The 19,768-nt window shown below is 40.7% G+C and overlaps 1 protein-coding gene across 1 annotated transcript in view; it reads left to right on the forward strand.

Annotated features, from left to right (window-relative positions):
• SEC24B (SEC24 homolog B, COPII coat complex component) overlaps nucleotides 1-19,768 on the forward strand; it is a 553,630-nt gene that overhangs the window by 239,178 nt on the left and 294,684 nt on the right. The window lies entirely within an intron of this gene.

The raw sequence follows: 19,768 nt of genomic DNA on the forward strand, positions 1-19,768 counted from the left end.
TGGTGGTAAAAAGGAAGAGAGATACAGGAGCAGAACTCATTTCCCTGAAGCCATCTCTCCCAGAAGTTTTGTTCTTAGCCCTAGCCACAGCATTTTCCAAGATCTTTCTGAGCAATAAGGAGATGCCCTTTTTTTTTTTTTTTTTACAATCCCCTTTTGCCACATTTCCTTCCTGAGTAAACTTTCCAGGGGGCTCCAGACTCTTGGCAGAAGACAAACTGCCAGACCTGCTCCAGAATCCAGAATGACCACACTCTTCATGAATAATCCCATGTTCTCACTACTCCAGCAGTTCTCCTAGGTTCTCTCCCCTGTACTACCAGGGATGCACTCCTAATTTCATACCCATAAAGAGATAAAAACTGAATTAATTCCATTAAAAAAAATCTAAGGGCACTGCCCTTACAAAAACTCCCATTTTTCCTAGCTCCTTCTTAGAAGCTTCTGTACATAGTGGAAAAGTAATGTCATGATGAGCATAGTATTCCTTTCCACCTAATGTTCCTTCAAATAATATACCTTCCTTTAAATAAGCCAAGCTTTCTCAGTGCCAATTCCTGAAATTACCCTCCCATGATCTGAAAAACACTAACAGCTCCCTAGGGAGAAAAATGCTCCTACAGCCAACCGGCAAATTTGACTACAGGTTACCCAGATCATTCTACTCTGCCTTAAGAGGATGTATGACTACTCTAACTCTGCCACTTTCAGGCTATTCAGGTGATGTAATTAGGAGCTGACTTAGAAACAGCACGCCTAGTACTTCCTATAACATACACAAAAACTTGCAGTGTTTACCACTGCTGTCAGCAGTGCCATGGAAGAGGAAAGGGCAGAGACCCCCTTACCCTGTGGAAAAGCTGTATGGCTCAGTTTTCCCAAAGTGCCTAGGTCGGAAGAGATGACCTATCCTCTTTCTGCTGGTGTGCTCAGGCCTTTCTCAGGATACAAAAAGAAAACACTTGTTATGTGACCCAAACATATGTATTACAGTGGTACCCAGCTCTTTCACAGACAGCTGGGAACAATCTGGCTCCTCACCCCTCGCCTATGCATCAGTGTATAGACATGGGATTGTGTGGCCCAATATCCTACAATAGTCCCTTTGAAGAACAGGAAAAAGGTAGAAGTTTATAAATCTCTTTCCACGCTCTCTTGAAAAGACCGAATGCCTTTCATCAACTGTTAAAGAAAGCTTCTTCTGCTAATAAGTGCTTGTACTAAACAAATATATGTATTTACACAAACATTTTGTATATTTACTGTTGGTTTTGAGAGACGCGATACGTATGTCACTGAGGTCAATAACATTTTAATTGCAAAAGAATTTTTTTCAAAGCCACCTGGGAATGGTAAAACAGGATACGGGCCTTTTATTCCTGCTTGCCTTCACGAAACAAGCCCTTTTCTCTGCAGTACACACGATAGTTGCTATGCATACAGATAGAGTTCTAACAATACTATTCTGACATTTAAGCATTTCGCCCTCTGTGCAGTACAGCCTGTTTGTATTTTTAAGCATGGTTCTTAGGCCAAATGCAAAGAAACCACTGTGTGACTTGGAACTTATTGTCTGTGCTCCCATCTCAAAAGTTAATGCTCGAGTGTGTCGGGTATCACCTGGGGATTTAAGCAGGAGGCTTTCTGCAGTTAACCCAATCCCGTGACCTGCTCTGAATTACCTTTGATTTAAAGGCAGTTTAGTTAACTACGAAAGCTGCCCCCTCCATTAATTGGAATCCAATTCTCCTGAAATGGGGGCATACAAAAAAAATCCTATTTTGCCTCCTAATGGCTCTGTACATACTCTGTTACACTTTAGAGCAAATGTACCACTGAGGCACAGGTGGAGATGGTTGTTGCTGTGCTTACCTTCTCAAATCTGGTTTCCTTCACTGAGCATTTTTAAAGTATCAGTACCTTAACTATGCAGAAGCTAGAGCATCCGTAGTAAAAGTGCTTTAGATTATAGATTGCTCATCATTTGCTTTTTTTTCACTAATCCTCTATTCACATTGAATTGTGTACCCCCCCTCATCATCTAGAAAAACAGGTAATAAGCATGAGGTCTGTTTTCCAGCAGAGGCTAGAAGTGCCGCAGCTCTGCAGCAATGCCTCTCTGGCTCTAACTACAAAACATTGCATTCTGCAGAATATGCAGCAAGGGGAGGTTTTAATGAGTTGTATTTTAGAAAAGAAGGATATTCGATGCAACATCAGGGCCAGTCATTTTCAGTTGTTTACCAAATTGTTACTGTTTCAGAAATCCTTGCTTACGGTGAAGGAACATCTATCAGAATTGTGCCTAGATAGCTGGTACATTATTAGAGTCTACCTCTTCCATTATATTTGTGGGTTTGATCACTTCTACAGTTAGATTGTCAGTCAGAGCTACATACCATGTATTCTGTCTCTTTCTACTGACTTGCCTACTTAGGGGATGATGTGTATGATAAATACTCCATGCCTCACTGATGCAAAAGCAGAGGCTTTACTACAAAATCATTTATGCTGACCTCAGGGACACAGAGGCATGCTTGTACACGGACGGCAATTGTTATCATTTTGCCACCCTAACCATCCCTGGAGGACAAGTGCTTTTTGTTTGCAGACCTCTGTGTTTCTAGAAGAAGAAAGATTGCAGGCTATGCATAAGATATGCAATAAATACAACTTTTGGTAAACGAACACCACCTCTTGAAAATCCTGCTAGGAATTGTCCCTAGGGTATTTCCTTCAGGAGAACCTAACACAATTTTGGTGATTTAAAGGTTCTGTCTAGTTCTTTTAAATATTCCTTTGACGTTGTATTGCTCTGCTTGTAATAGGTTGTTATTGCCCTGTATTGAGTTTGCAGAGTGAAGGTAAATCTTTTGTGATGCGATTGTGCAACCCCAAACTCAATATTGTTCAGAGATCCTTTATAACTCTCTGGTTTCACTGCAACAAGCGGGACGAATTTTCATTTTTACTCTTTTAGATTTTTATTCTGTGTTCTGAAACTCTAAGGGATTGTATTTGTAAGGCAATGTCTAGTGCACTTTTCATGATCTGAGAACACAAATGCCATGATGAGATCACTATTATTCCCTTTCCCCAGCCACTGGTCTGCAACATATATGCAGCAGGAGAGACTGTGAGAGGAGCAAGTGTGCTTGTACCTTCTATAGGCATCCTGAAGTATTTTTACTTTATTTTATTTCTATAGCAAAGCTGCTATAGAAAGCCAACAAGCTTCCAGCTGTGATATAAAGTACATCACAGCAATTCTTGCTTCAGAATTATGAAAAAAACTGTTTACATATAATATTACCGACCTACTTTGTTACTGTGGTACTATAGGCATGGTAACTACCTATGTACTGCAAAAGAAGACACGATGACATGGCTAATTAGCAAGCAGCAGTCAATATCACAGAATTATTTGAGCTGGAAGAGACCTATAAAGGTCATCTAGTACAACTCCCCTGCCATGAACAGGAACAGCTACAGTTAGATCATGTTGCTCAGAGTTCCATCTTGCCTGGCCTTGAACGTCTCCAGGGATGAGGCTTCTGCCCCACCTCTGGGCAAACTGTTCCAGTGCCTCACCACTCTTACTGTGAAAAACTTCTTACTTATATGCAGTCTAAATCTCCCCTCTTTTACTTTGAAATCATTCGCCTTGTCCTATCAAAATCTGTCCCCTTCTTTCTTATACTCCCCCATTTAGATATAGAAAGGCCACTCTCAGGTCTCCCCGGAGCCTTCTCTTCTCCAGGCTGAGCAGCTCCAGCTCTCTCAACCTGTGTATCTAAGATACAACTATTTCTATACCATATTTATATATGCAAGTGCATACCTAAACACCTAAGTGGGAAATTTGCCTATTTTTATAGCTGCCCAGATGTATTTTTTGAGAACCCTTTCTAGATGGACGAGCAAAATTTTTCAAGTGTGATGTCAGTTACAAGCACACAATGCTGACATCTACAGGTCAACAAGCCTTTCTCTTTTGATGCAATGGGCCCAAAACCTTCAGAAAGCACTGGTAGCCTCTGAGCTCACAGCACTCTAGTGCTCACTCATGCTAGGTCCTGAACTCCTTACTAGCTTATCTGCACAGAGCCCAGCAAAAGCACTCCTTGGGTTCCTCAGCTCAGCTCAGGCAAGTAGCCCTAATCCCCTTTTTAAAGTAGGACTTGCAGTTTCATTCCGACAAGTGTGAATAACAGTCCCACCTCAAGAGCACCATCCTTGTGCTTGCCCTTGCTTACTGTGCACTTTCTGTCTGAGAAGCTCCCTTGATACCTGATTTCCTAAGAGAGGCTTAAATAATGAAAACAAGCAAAAGTTTGAAGCAAATACCATTCCTCAATGGAGTAATCTACACACTGAATTTCTTCTTCCCCCTCCTTAGGACATTTGTTAATGACAATAAATATAGGATGGGGTTTTAATATTCTGTCAGGGAATTAGTATATTTTTTATGAGAGTATTTTCATTTTACGGCCTTCCAAAAAGCTTAAGAGGCAGCAAATAAGGAGAATTGTCTGCTTCACAGAGATCTCTTTAAACATCAACTGTCCCCAAAGCTTTTGTGCTTCTCTAAATGCTTCGACTCCTTTTAATGATCAGGTTTAATTCTGAAAGCAACACTGGGTGCAGCACAATGTTTCTTCAAAGGTAAAAAGAGGAGCATTCTTTTTTCCTAATCTTTGTATTAACCAAAAATATCAGTACTGCCTAAGGCTATCTAGGAAAATGGCTTGACATTTACAGAGGTTAATAAAGCAAAAAAGAAAATAGTTTGTCACTATTGTGCAGCTCTTCTTGTTTCATTTCGTTTTTCAGTTGGAGTCTTTTATTTTTTTTTTTGTGCTCGCACATACTTCTGAGCAGGTAGGATTTCATTAGAAATGCTAAAGAAAACCAACCTTAATTAGTCTGAAACACATCAGTAAACTCAAGCTTGCTGGTGCAGAGTCATGTAGTGAGAAAGACTGATACACTGGGGTCAGTCATGGTGAGTTAGTGGTTTAGTAAGACTCCCAAGAGTCTACCTCTCAAAACTACAAGCGGTCAGTAAGACAAAATAGCCTTGATCCACATTCAAAGTCATGCCTCTTTGGACAGGACAGTTAGTTACAGCTTTCTGCCCGTTAATGTTCCAATTATTCCTGGTGTCCTTTGTATCCTGGGTCTCTTATTCTAAAATGCTTGGCTCAGACCCTTTTCCCAGGTGTGCGGGGGCTTTGTGTAAGTCAGAAGTCCTTTATGAGATGTGGCTTTGAGAACACGAGCTGTGAACTTTTTATAAGGCACTTCAGGCTGAAATCCACTCTGACAGTCAGGCAAACAGCCACATAGTACAGTCAGCACTGGCTAGGCCAACAGCTGCCTCTGCAGCCTATCAAAGACCCTGAGAGAAACTTGTCCAAATTTTTACCAACAGCATCAAAAGACATAAAAAGTAACAAAAATCTCTAGGCTTGTTGGGAATACTCAGAGCTTGATGCTTGTTAGGAAATGAAATAGCCAACATGCAGAGAAGCCCCCACTTGGATGCAGTGAGGGCATCAGTGTGTGGTGGCTGGTCATACGTGTTACAGAAGGGGAAAACATCTTCACACAGCCCAGTAACTTGATAATTCAAAGTCCATTTCAAAAACGGTGATTCTATGCCAACAAGATCAAGAGAATAAAAAATAAATTGAAAAACAGTATTTTGAGGGTGCAATCTGTAATCTTTCCTCTGATCACAAAGCTAAAGGGTGGAGAGGGAAGCCAGGAACGTCTAGACCAGAGACTGCTAAGCGTTGACATTAGTTATGGAGCAAGAGTTTGACGTAACAAGAAAAATATAAATGTTTCAATGCTTCTCTTAAGTGAGAAGTTCTGTAATAAAATGAATTGACAGAAAGGCCTGGTATTGAACCAAAAAATGTTGACACGGTAGAACTCTTGTGGTGTGGAACAGTGGAACAGCACTACAAAATGTTGGCAGCTAAAACCTAATCAGGCCCAACTAAGATAAGCATCCACAAAAAACTAAGTTTGGCCCAGTCCCACTGTTTATTTCCTGCACAAAGCACAATAGACTCTTAAAAAAAGAAAATCCATATTTGCAGCCTCAAGAGTTTTTGATCACCCTAAAGCAAAGGAAGAAAAGATGTATTCCAGCAGTCCTGGGAGTGGAAAAACTGCAGAAACAACCCTGGAGCAGCTTCACTTGGAGGTTTATTGCATTATAAGAAGCTACTCATACTAATGAAATGAAAGCAGTAGAAGTGCAATACACTCTTAGAGACAGCCCCAGCACAGCACCATGAGGCTCCTGGAGAGGCAGAGAAAAAAGAATGCCGCCCAAACTATTTTTGCCTATTTTGCCGGTTTTTTTTTTTTTTATTATTATTATTTTTTTTACTTCCAAATCTATGTGAAGATCTCTCTGGTCAATGTTTACCTTTCTTTGCAGTGATGTTATCACTGCTACATAACACGTCCCAAGGCAGGAACAAAAGAGTAAACCTGCTGGGACAACCCAGCTGATCACCAGGCATTGATATGCGGGAGCTGCCATCATCTGACTTCCCACTGAAAGGAGGCTGGAAACCAGAGGCAAGGTGCCCAGTGACACTGTGGAGACGGCAAGGAAGATCACCTAACGGCATTTTGATGTCTTATTGTTAGCTGTGCCTGATCTCGACCTGCAGGTGCTGGTAGGTGAGTGTTCAGAGGATTGCTCCCCCTATTCACACTCTGCGTTAACTCCCTCACTGCCAATGGCAACAGCTGCCCTGCATTGTTCAGCAGCATTCTGAGTAACTACAGGAAAAAAGAGATCAAAACTTTTACATAAGTCAGGATTTGGGATGGTGGAAATACTCTGAAAACAAGAAAGATTTTACTTTTGGTCTTCCTGGAGCTTGCCTATTTGCAATAAGGCATAGTGGTTTTGTTCTTTGAGGAGAATCATAGTTCTGTTTATAAAAAGGAAAATTCTGAGCTGTGAAATGATTTTTTTTCTACAGGAAAAAAAAAAAAATAAAAAATCAAACATCACTTTTCTTTCTTTTTCCTCTCTTGCCCAGCCTCTGTGGTACCTGTTTTTTCAAGAAGAGTTAAACTGGGTGGTTCTCAGGGCCTTAGAACAGACACAACTATTACTGAAAAACAATCTGATACATTCAACTTTGCAAGGCCCTGCTCTTTCCCTCTAATCTTTCAGCAGGGCCCAAGGGAGGCTGAAGCTGAGCTCAGCCTATTCTCCCCTCCAACTTTGATTCACTATTAAATTCCGTCTAATGACGATGACTTTGCCATCTCACGTTCATCAGCGGGCTGTGTGCAGAACAATGCAGGTCCAGCCTTGGATAGAGGGACATTGTTCCTTCCTCCTGGTTGATCTGTTTGGGCAGCATCACGTGAAAACTCTCGTACACAGGCGACATGTAAAACCCACAAGCAGTATTACTCTCCAGGGTGTGATGGTAACTCAAGTCCTACCTTGTGCGTAGGTGTTTGTATTTATGTCATCTCCTATTGAGTTCTGAAAGACAACAACAACCCCCACAAAAGGATATTGCAATACCAGAAATCTCAGAATGTGAAAAACAATGCAGCAACTGAGGCATTTCATGCTTGCCAATGGTCCAGGGGAATTAATGATCTGTGCTAATATACCTCAGTTCATGTGTCTATGCATGGCAGAAAACATCACAGCCTTTACACGATTCCTTATTCGTTTACAAATAGCACAGCCTATAGCAAGTCAGCATATTTCCCATCACTGCTAGTGATAGGACTAGAGGTAACAGACTTAAGCTGTGTCAGGGGAGATTCAGATTGGATATTAGGAAAAATTACTTCTCAGGAAGTGTGGTGAGGCACTGGAACAGGGAGGTGTTCATGAAACATATAGATGTAATGCTGAAGAACAAGGTTTAGGGGGCATGGTGGTGATGGGTTGATGGGAGGACTTGATGATCTTAGCAGTCTTTTTCAGTCTTAATGATTCTATGATTCTGTGATGTTAACCACAACCCAAAAATCCACATGGAGATTTCTCTGCTGTTTTACAACCTCCCCTGACACGGCTCCATGCTGTCCCCTGGGGTCACCACTGCCACCAGAGAACAGAGCTCAACATTGATACTCCATTCCCCTTGTGAGGAACTGCCATGAGGCCTCCTGTCAGTCTCCTCTGCTCCAGGCTGAACAAACCATGGGACCTCAGCTGCTCCACACATGCCTTGCCCTCCAGACCACCACCTTACATTTTTATTCTGCACTATCAGAAGTGTGGCTTAGCCATCACTGGTGCATACTGCAAGTAGTAAGAGCAGGCTCTGCCATAGTGCTTTAATGGACCCAAGGAAAAAAAAAAAAAAAAAAAAAAAAAAAAAAAAAAAAAAAAAGAACAGCAAAAGCCTTTGCTGTTGATTTGCTAGATTGCTGATTTGCTAGAATCAGTTCCCCCTTCACTCATGATATTAAACTCTATCACTGCCCTGCTCCAATAAATAACACATACTCAAAACACAAAGATTATAAAATGTATAGAGAAAAACTGGACAGCATGTCTAGAGAAAGGCTGGAAAGCAGTAGTCCAGACACGAAGCACATTCAGGACTAGCACTATATAATGGAGTGACAAAGATTCTACTTCTTTCTACCACTCCCTCAGCATTATCTCTTACAAATACACCTTTAATGAATTCAATATCATTATATCAAATGTTTTTCTAAACTTTTTTTAAAATTCACCAGTTTACCATTCTATTTAGTGCAGTGCACTCCTCACTCACACAAGGTGCTTTTTTGAGATTAAGCTTGACTGTGTTTGTTCACCTTTCACCAATTCAGCTCAGAAGAGCATCCACTCTAATCAGAACTTATACATCGTATTTCTTCCTGCTTTTTCATAGCAAGAAGATATTTCTAAGTATTTTATATTAGCTCCCAAAATTTGTTCATTGTTTTGCTACTGCATCTGTGCAAAGTAGAAGAAAACACATTGATGCCACTTACTGAAAAGTCTCAGAAGTTTTTAAGTTGCTCTGCATGTACACACATCCGTTTGACTCAGGAACACAACACCTAAAGTCATGATGGCATCAACATTGTTTAGGGACAAAGAAATCCATTCCCCAAGCACAAAACTTAATCTGACTTTTCTTACAAAGGCCATTATGAGATTTTCAGTTGAATCACTAGAACACACTGATGCAGACATCAGATCAGGAACCAGACCCAAATTTACTGGTAATCAAGTTTTAACGTGTTTGCAGAAGTATAATATATAGTTTTCTTCTGATCAGTTATTCTGGTGGAAACACAGTTTTATCCACAGGAAAATCACTGTCATTCAAACAACCAAGCTTGAAACTACCCATCCATTTACAAAATGACTTAGCCTAGCCTTTGGCTCACATTCACTCAGGCCCTGAAACCTGTATATATTAGTTTACCAAATATCACAACATTATTACTCTCACACAGCAAGAGAAACTGAACTTCAGGAGCTAGCTTTTATATTATTGGCTAAAAGATATCTTAGTCCTTTTTTCTGATTATAGCAACAAAAGAACAAAGAAAGATCTAAGTACTGGCGAAGCATGTTTTAACCCATGTTTCAGTCAAAGGGAAACAAATTACTCTGCCCTTATCTCTGAAAGGAGATCCAGCCTCAGGGTAACTAGGCCTCACTGAGGATGTGTCCTGCACCAAAGAGTAGAGCTCCACAGTGAAAAAGACACCATTCGGCTTTGTGATGTTTTTTATTACCTCTCGCATGCCTGTCCGTATCAAGCATTCAGACATCAGGATTTGTGTACCTGCATGGTCACCATGGCTCTCCCAGCTCAACACAGTGACAGATGCACCTTGCTTGCATCCCTCAACCATTTTGAAATGCACAACCTCCACACAGGACTGTCACAGTTCAATATCCTTTATGATAATTCTAACACCAGAAGAGAGGGCACGTGGGCAAGAGATAACAAGGAGCAGTCCAACCGTAACCTGCTTTCAGAAAGAAAGTGCAGTGCCCTGTGAGACATCCTTGCTCCACTAGCTACCATTCTAATGTTTTGCTCGGTATTTTATCAACTTTCTATGTTGTTTTGTTGTTGTTGTCTTGTATTTTAGAAAGTTACAACAGTTTAACTTGGGCAAACAAGTCTGTTAAAATAATGGGCCGTTAAATCTCTTATAGATAAATCTCTACTTGCAATGTGGGTTTTTTCTCCTTTACTGGAACTAGCCAGTTCCACTTACAATCCTTAAAACACCGTGGGTTCATCTAGACACACATTACTCCCAACAGCTTGATCAGTGGGCTGCGATGGCTTTTGCATCAAAGTTGAAATTCCAGATTCTGTGGCAGCACAGCAGCACCTCTGTTACCATTTCTTCTGGGCTCAAACCACCTCATCTTACTAGACCATGATAACACTTCATTTGTCAGTGCAATAAGGGCAGAAAGCATTAATTCTTTATTACATGAAAATATATGGGCAACACATATATATGGTAACTACAGATATTAACGATTCTCCAGCACTGCCATTTATATTCATGTAACTGCACTGAAGCCAGGACAGGTGAAAGAAACATGAGGCCACACTCCCTGCTTCTAAGACACAGATTAATGTAGACCACTTTTAAAAAGGTTTTTTGAACAAAATATACCTGCTTTGCTCAGGAAATGTTCTAAGGTTTTGGTTGTTTGTTCCTCCCCCCTCTCCCCTTTTCTTCTTCTTTTTTTTTTTTTTTTTTTTTTTTTTTTATTTTGGCAGAAGCGTTTGCAATCAATAATTATTACATAAAGCAAACATTTTCAGATGTGAAGCAACTTTCCAATCTCCAGCTGGCCTGTTAATAAGAAAAATCTCAAAATCTGAAACTTTGGGCCAATTGTTCATTGTGCTGAAAAAGTAAAAAGATTGCTGTAATATCATGTGTTCTTCCATCTCTCAGTCATCTTTCAAAACTCAGATGTGAATGGAGTTTGCTCCTCTCAAAGCCTCTCCCCTTTAAACACTTGTTGTCACTACTGCCGATCATGTTTCTGAGAAATTACTTTATGCAAAAGATTGAGCAAGATAAGGTTGCCACATTTCGTTTTATCTTTTTGGCTGAATGATTAGGACTTAACGTTGTGGTGACAAGGCTGCTACTTCCTAATAGGTCTTGTTGCCATGGGAGCAGGAGTTTTGTAAAGAACAAGGCCCATGGTCACCAGGACCTCTTTGCTATTATCTCCGCCCTCAGCCAGCACAGGAATCCTTACTCAGAGACTGGGAAATGTGGTGTAGTATACACAGTAACACTTGCTGACAGTGAAAAACAAAAGGAGTGGAAACTAATACTGCAGAAAGCTGAACTGCATCACAGCCTACAAGCAAGAGCATTTCTCTTCTCTAAAAGAAATGCTTTGTGAAAGCAAACAATCCCCTGTTCTGGTCCCCTCAGAGATTAAAAAAAAAAAAAAAGGAGAGAGGCTGTCATCGTAGGAAGTTGGCATTTCGGAAGGGGCAGGAATCGGCTCTGGGAAAAGGAAACGCAATGTGGCAAAAAGATGAGCAGAAAGCCTCCGCTCGTGGAACACCAGCTTCAGTGTTTGCCATTATCTTCACCTGGAGAAGAATCCAGGAGGAGAAGGAGAAGGACCTGCTAATGGGAGGGCTTTCTTGGTGCAATGGCTGAGACCTGAGTTTGCCCGTGGCTGCCTTTGACCAAGAAACAGCAAAGCCCAGCTGATGGCCTCAGAACCACCAATGGGCGTACATAAGCCATTGGACAGGTGGGGAAAATCTGGTGCCTTTTTGCCTGTTTTGCAGGCAGACATTCAATCAAACCTTGAATTAAGGCGGTTTTGAGATATGTTGCCCACTACAAATTGACCGTTGTTATTTAGAGAGTTTTATGTGGATGAAGACCAAGATGTTTCTGTAGTTCAGCAAACATCAACTAAAGCCTTAAACGCTCCCCTATGTGAAAAGATATTCAGTATTATTTTCCTCTCCTGGCTTTATTAATGTGCCGATATTCCTCTTTCTGGGAATTATGTTAAACAACACAAAGTCCAAGACACAGTGGAAATTCCTGTCAAAAGGTCAGAAAGCCAGAAATCTCCACGGATCACACCGAGGACATATTTATACACTTGATCTAATTTTTATGGATCCAACGAAAAACATATGGGTTATGTTTCTCAGGATTCCCCACATCAAAAAATGAGCTTAATCTAAAAGCACCATTATTTAAAGACTGCATCTTTAGCAAATTTCAACACACAAACTCACATAAGCACTTTCTTTGCTTCCCAAAAAAGCTCTTTTCAGACAAAGGCTGCTAACAGAAATGCATATCAACAAAAGTAGCATGAAAGAGTTGCTTAAATAGTGAAATGCATCTCATCTGGAAATGCTAGGTTGCTCTCTGACTATATTCTGCTTGGTTTATCTGGGCAAACAGCAAGTTCACTCCTCATGTGCAGTCTAAGTACAGCTCTGAATGCGATATGCTTTTTTTAAAAAATATCACAAGAAAGGACCTCATTTTCATTCCCCAGTTCCATTCCTTAGTCTAGACTAAGCAACAACACTAAGAAGGATACTTAACCAAACACTTTTACTTTCCTGGTACTTTTTCAGCTCTGTTACAGCCAGGTTTATCAAATACAGAAAGCTTAATATAAATAAAAAAATATATTTGATGTATGCTACCTTTTATCCAACCTATCCCTACTCTTCATTTCTTAATTATAGTGTCACTGTACTTGAGTCTAAAGAAATAGAGAGAGAATTTTTAAGAAAATACTTCATTTTCACCTGTTGTGTCTTTTTTTTTTTTTTTTTTTTTTTTAAATAATGGATAATGGGATTGATTTATTCATTTTTAAGAAATTCATTTTCTCCAGCTGGTGATATTTAGTCTGCTCCCACAAAACCACTGTCCTCTCTGACTCTAACTTTGTGATATCCTTGGTAGAAGGATACAAGAACACGACAGACTCTGGCTGAGAAGAAACAAGCCACTAAAAAATCAGTTTTATTTAAATATGAATTCAAAGCCCTCAACCCCCTAAGGGAAATAAATCTGTGAAGACGTAAGGCTTCTCTGTCTTCAAGAGGTGACTCACTAGAGCTAAAACCCTGACCAAAATCTAAAGTTCTTGAAGCATCAAGTGTTTTCCAGGTGTAATAAGCTAACAACACTTCTGTTATACATAAATGCTTATTTTGACTGCACTGTCCTGGAATATTTTGAGACAAAAGTACACTTTATCTATTTTGTAATATTATCTAATTATCTAATTTTACACCAGACTATATATGGTCCCTATATCAGAGTAGGGAATAAGTCTTCTGCTGTGCTTGCCTCTAAAGTAATACTAATAGCTTGAGGCCTCAAGTAGCACTGTAGAAACAAGGAGGAACACTACATTTTGAAGCCTGCTTTCCCAAGACATCAATTCTCACACTGTCATAAGTATTCCACCTTGTTTCTTATTGCTTTTTCTTCCTACTTTTACCTTTCAAATCCACTGACCAATCTCATCAGAATTTGACCAATTCTTGAGGCTTCAAAGGCATCAGGATCCCATGAGCTTCGTGAGAACAAGTGATTGGGAGAAGGCAAACATATTGACACTCATTAAAGAGAAGAGTGAGTTTCAGGTTTTCTCCTCACATGTTGGAAAGCTTGCATAGTTTCAAGGAAACTTTGCGAGTTCTGCTGTTTTCAAAGCAGTTGGTTAAACATCTGCAGGCATGCAATTGAAGCCCATCACTCACTGGTACGTGAATGCAGTAGCTGATCCCAACAACTCAGAAATCCTATAAGGGACCTCCCAACAGTTTCCATGTTTCAGAAGGCAACAAATTTTGTGCTGTTCATGTTCTGGAAATAATTACTTGCATCTTGTCACCTAAAGAGTTTCCTCATACTATTATTGTCACAGTAAAAGCAAGAAGTTCATGACATAAGCACATTTACTTTCAGGCTATGAAAATAGCATGATTCTTTATCCTCTTAAAATTAACATAGGGAGGAAAATGAAAACTTCTAAGATTACTCTCCCCTTTAAAAGAGAGCTATCCATAAGTCCTCTCCACTAACTAATTGGTTTGTGGAGCGGCTCCTTAGTGGTCTTGTCCTACTTTTGCCAATCAATGACACTTCTTGTGAACAGAAAGGGATTTTTTTCCTCCTACGACAGAAAATTTATTATAAAGTCATCTGAAAATAAATCATATGCAGTGACGCTACTCTGTTTTTGTATGAGAAGAAGTTGTTAAGGATATCACCGAAGGTCATAGTCCTGGAGAAGACTTTAACTAGGTAGGAGTATTATCTGTGTTGTCGTACACATATATGTAAGAATGTTTAAAACTGTAGAGAAATAAAGTTACTTCCTTGAAACATCTGCGGATCTATACTAGCTTAGTTGAAGAAACCCTCTTGCTGAAGCAGCTTTTATTTCTTATGAGTAGATAAACAGTTGGCGGTATTGAAATAAAAGGAGCAAGCACATGATGCTACAATTCAAGCTGAATAAATCAATACACTGCTGCATCAACAGGAACAGCCTTGAATGAATGTTTTGTGGTGGTGCCTGGAGACTGACCTGCAGTTCCAGAAAAGGGCCTTCAGATCTGTAGGCATATCATGCACTCCAAACCTGCTTCACTACAACAGTACCCCTCTCCTTTTAGGTATAGGATGCATAAATCCAATCAACACTTTCTGCTCAAAGGTGCCTCTATTTGCATTTACACACCTAAAAAATGGCCTCTTAATTTTCAGTTTTTCACTACATCTCTCAGTCTTCCCAGTTTGGAGCAGAAAGAGTGACAAAAGAGATTGAAGTTGGGAGGAAAAGATCAGGATATTCTGTTAACAGCGGGACCAGAAACATAGGACTTTCTACATCCCATTGGAAAGGGCACACGATAGCTGCTGATGCTTGAGATAAAATGTGAAGTACTAACATTACTGTCAGCTATTGTAAATGCAACTAATTCATCCTTCCTGGGTAAATGGGTAATCTTCAGGCAGAATAGTCTGTAAACACTGCTAGAGCAAATAAGATAGAATTCTAAAGGCTTATGACATATAAGTTACTCAAAACATACTGAAGAAGGATGAATATTTTTAGAATGAAAGTATCATACAGAGTTGAGGACCGGAAAGTACTGGCAAGTTATTTACTAGTTAAGGAGCATCATACTGTTCTCTGATTAGTGTTCTTCTAACCGCAAAGAAAGACATAATTCCTTTCCTGCAAAGTCTATGTGTGTAGCATTACTTCTCATCTGCACAATGTTCATAATCTCACTAAAGGACCTAGAAACACTTGCTGATGTTAAAAAAAACAGCAGCAGTTTCTTTAAGAGGCACTGGGAGGTGCCCCTAATTCTCTAATCCCAAATTACATAGACATCACTTCAATTTAATTTATGTAGGAGAAATGTCAAATGTCCATGAGAGTGGACCTCCTGGGAAGCATTCAGAAATGTATATGTAAGGCCCGTGCCTGTTCTTATTTAATCCCAGGCATCCTTAGTAGCAAGAACTTGAAAATGAGTAGGGCTATTTTCTTGATCGTCATCTTTTTGCAGGTGTTTTATTTCAGCCTTCATTTTTTACTGCTCAGCTTACCATTAGTATTGGTCTCCTAATGCAGTTTTTTTTGTTCCCCTGATTATACCACTCTGCAAAGAATATTACCCAGGCAACCATCATTATAAGCGTTATGACAAGAAGTTCCAATGATATTCCCAACTACTGAGAATGCAAGTTGCTAAACATTCACACCAGACTCTTCCTCACAGATCCCAAATGCCTTCCATGCAAGCAAACAGCTAAATATATCTACATTTCCATCCCACCTCCTGCCTCCACACCCCTACAAGCACGTGTTCTTACACTGACTTTCTTCTTTTCTGTTTTGTGCTGCGGGGAAGCACAAATAAAAAGCCATGGTCTTTAAGCATGGTGTGGAGGTGGCGAGTTCTGTGGTGGTTTTGATCTCCTCCAGGCATTCCATAATCATGGGCCAAGTTGCCTAGAGATCTTTGTCTCCCACCCTTCCAAGCCTCTCTGTTGTGGCTGACAGATCCATTGTCTTGGAAGCATGTAGCTGTCATGGGAGGTCATGATCTCCGAGGCGTGAGGCAGTCCCTTCCCTACTTTGGGTTGGGCTTTGAAGATAAAAATTGTAAATTTGAACTTGGGCACCAGTGCCTTTGATATCAAGCCTTCCCTTCTGTTCCCCGAGAGCTAGTGCCAGCAGCCAGTTGGCAGCACAGCAGCACGCCACAGATTACGGTGATTATTATTATCATTATACTTTAATAGCTGGGTCAGGGCCCATACCACCAGGGATAGTGCAAACATACAGTAACAGACAGTGCTCAGCCAAAGCATTTACTTTTGACTTCCATATTCCTCCTGTTGCATCCCCTCATTTGCCACAAAAATAACCCCATGCCATCAGCATAACATCAATGCAATATTGCTTTATGAATTTATTTGGAGAAAGAAAATGAAGTTTCTGATAGCAAAGCCATTGCAAACCTGTTAGAAATATAGATGGGAGGCTTATACTTGCTCCTATATGGAAAAAGTTGAAAAGAATACAACACAAATTCCTGAATATTTATATTACATCACCACTGTGGACTCTGTCAACCTATAATATAAAATACAGAATTCCAATGCATAAACTCCCATTGTATAACATGAAAATAAACACAAGCACAACACTTCCACTAAAGGAAGGAGCACACGTTCAGCTGGTCCCACCAGTACCTACACTTAGGTTTGGCTCAGGAGCCAACTCTACCACTTGCCATACAGCATCAGTGATTTTCTCCTCCTGCACCCCTGCTCTACCACCCCCGGGTACCAGCAGAGTGGATTAGAGCTGCCTGTCAGCTCTCTGCCATGCGCTGGCCCCGCTCCTGCTCCTGTTGGCAGGAGAAGCAGCCCCGTCCCAGCAGGGCATCCCTCTGTCATGTGGCAGATGTGGAGCTGCCCTCATCCTGGTGCAGCTGGGCAGCAGAACAGCAGCATCAATCGGGTGCACTCATCACTTTTTCTGTCTTTGCATTGAATAAAGAAAAAAGTATGTTTATAGCATCACAGCAACGGCGGTATCACACAAGGAAGCTGCTGTTTCCCCACTACCAGATTATGCTTTCTCCAGTATGCAAAACAAAACAAAACAAAAACAAAACCCACAATAATAATAAAGATAGCATTTGTGCTCTGGGCATCCCTTTGTACTGAGAACCACAGCTATGCGCATCGATCAGCCAGCAGTGCCCAAAACATAGGCTGCTGCTGAAAGACAGCCTGTTGATACCTTGTTATCCTAGTGGGCAACCTGTTGATACCTTGTCATCCCAGTGGGGAGGTTAGGGAGAGCGTGCAAGCAGTGTGCCTTTGCTGCACCTAAGATGACTTTGGGATAGGATCTGCCTCTAAAACCCCCCTCTGCATCTCCTTAACTGCACTCTGAACTGCAGCATGCTGCTCCCACACCAGGCAGACAAGAATCATAGAATCACTAAGATTGGAAAAGACAGCTAAGATCGTCTAGTCCAGCCATCAACACATCACCATCATGCCCACTAAACAATATCCCTCAGTGCCACATCTCCATGTTGCTTGAACACCTCCAGGGGCAGTGACTCTACCACCTTCCTGGGCAGCCTGTTCCAATGCCTCACCACTCCTCTGAGAAGAAATTCTTCCTGATACATAACCTGAGAACATGTAATCCCAATACAGGGACATAGCAATACACTCTGGTCAAGTGCAGACACATTGGAAGGAAAGGAACATTATGTCAGTATTTCTCATCCCTCATTCACCCATAAAAGATTGTATTTAACTAAGCTGCCAGGCTCACAAAGACATAGATAGGCTGTCATTTTCTGTCATTCAGTAATGGAAGTGTTATTAATCACATTAAAACCAGAACAAACAAGGCTCTCTGTCACTCATCCTCATTGAGACGATGCATTTGACAGATGCTGCAGGCAGAGGTGGCTCAAAAAATGCAGACTGACTTGTGAAGAGTGGTTAGGTTTTAGGTTTTGTGGTGCTTTTCCTTCCTTAAGTGCATTTCTGCGCAGCACGGATTTTTTCTGTAGTTGGACAATGGATGTGAGTAAGACAGGGATAAGAAGTCACAACAGATATTAGAAACGAGGACCCAGATTGAAAATCCCTCGTAACTATGGTAGATCAGAATGTTCTGGCTTGGGGACAAACACTGTGGGTTTAAATTTTATTTAATTTGCCAAAATGTTAAAGATTACCATGAAAAATGTTAATGCAAACACAGCACCTCCTCTTGTCAAAAGGGGAATAACAGAAATCCTGCTCAGCTTTGCTCCCAGCAGTACCTACCAGACATAAAAGGCACAGTTTTTCTGCTTTTGTGTAATGGGAACATTTGTACCTGCAAGTGCAGTAAGAAAAAAAAGATATGCTTGCAATGTTATCACATTTTTCCAACTGGATTACATGAATTGCCTACGTTAAAAGTAAGAATTAGTACTGAGGTTTAAAAAAATAAAATTAAAATCCATCCATTATTCAAGTTATTAATAACTGATGTGTAACACTGCTTGGCGGATCCCTCACTGCATTATTGTTGTTTCTATTATGCAGCCGAGCCTCAAGGATGCTCCTCTTGCAGTCTTATGGCCTAAGCTTCTCTAAAAGCGGGGAGACTTTGGGCAACCTGTGCTACAGAGCTTTCCCAGAAATAGAAGACAAGAATTATCACATAGCACAGAGAGGGAGCCTGACACCAGCAGAAACTCCGTGCCACAGCAGTCAGAGGGAATGGGATAACTATATTGGAGAAATGGGGAAAGAAACCTGACACGGAGGAGATGCCTTTTGTGATATCCTTATGTGAGAACAAAGGGACGCGGGCAGTGGGGAGAGCTCCCACCTACAGCTCTCAGTGACCCACTAGAACTAGCAGGGCCTGAATTTGTTGACCTTCGGTATCTAATTCAAATGTTAACTAAACGCTTGGGCTATGTTTGAAGAAGATGCTTGGAAAGCTTTATCCTTTGAGTTGCTATTTCGCCAGCTTAGTGACTAACTAGGGGCATTTGTGCAGATGAAAACTAACAAACTGCAGCTCTAAAAGAGCACTCTTCTAAGCAGAGGTTGGGAAAGGGAGTATTAAGTACTATGCAGCAGAAAAATTAAGAAAAAATGACTCAAGTATCAGCTCAATTTCATTACAGCCATAAATAACTTTCTATGCCTGTTTTTAGCTGAACGCATATTAGAAAACGAAAAGTAATTTTACAGGCAAAGTCAAGAGCTACCAATGGTTTGAGAAGCAGGCTGAATGTAGAGGGAATGAGCTCCCCTGAAACTACAGCAGAAAGATTCAAGAGGGAAATTGAAGAAGTAAAACCCCCAGCAGAGAGGGATGGGGAGAGGTCTGCTGGAAGGACTGTTATGCTGAACATCTGGCTTTTCAGTTGTTGGCATCTTTAATACACTTGCCAATTAAAAAAATTATTTTTGCAGCCAAAAGTACTTGGGGAGTTTTTCATCACTAAAATTCACATCAGGCAAAATGCTTTCTCCCTTTTACTTGGAGAGGAAAGGGAAGCACAGGTGCAGTCATTTGTTCAAGGTCCCCAAGCAAGTCTCTGACAAAGTTAATTAACATCTTGTCCACTCAATAATGGTGCCACGCAGAGAAGGTTCTTCTACGTGATGCGAGTCAAATTCA

Source organism: Tympanuchus pallidicinctus, unplaced genomic scaffold, assembly GCF_026119805.1.
Source record: "Tympanuchus pallidicinctus isolate F22 unplaced genomic scaffold, pur_lepc_1.0 scaffold2, whole genome shotgun sequence".
Lineage (NCBI taxonomy): Eukaryota > Metazoa > Chordata > Aves > Galliformes > Phasianidae > Tympanuchus > Tympanuchus pallidicinctus.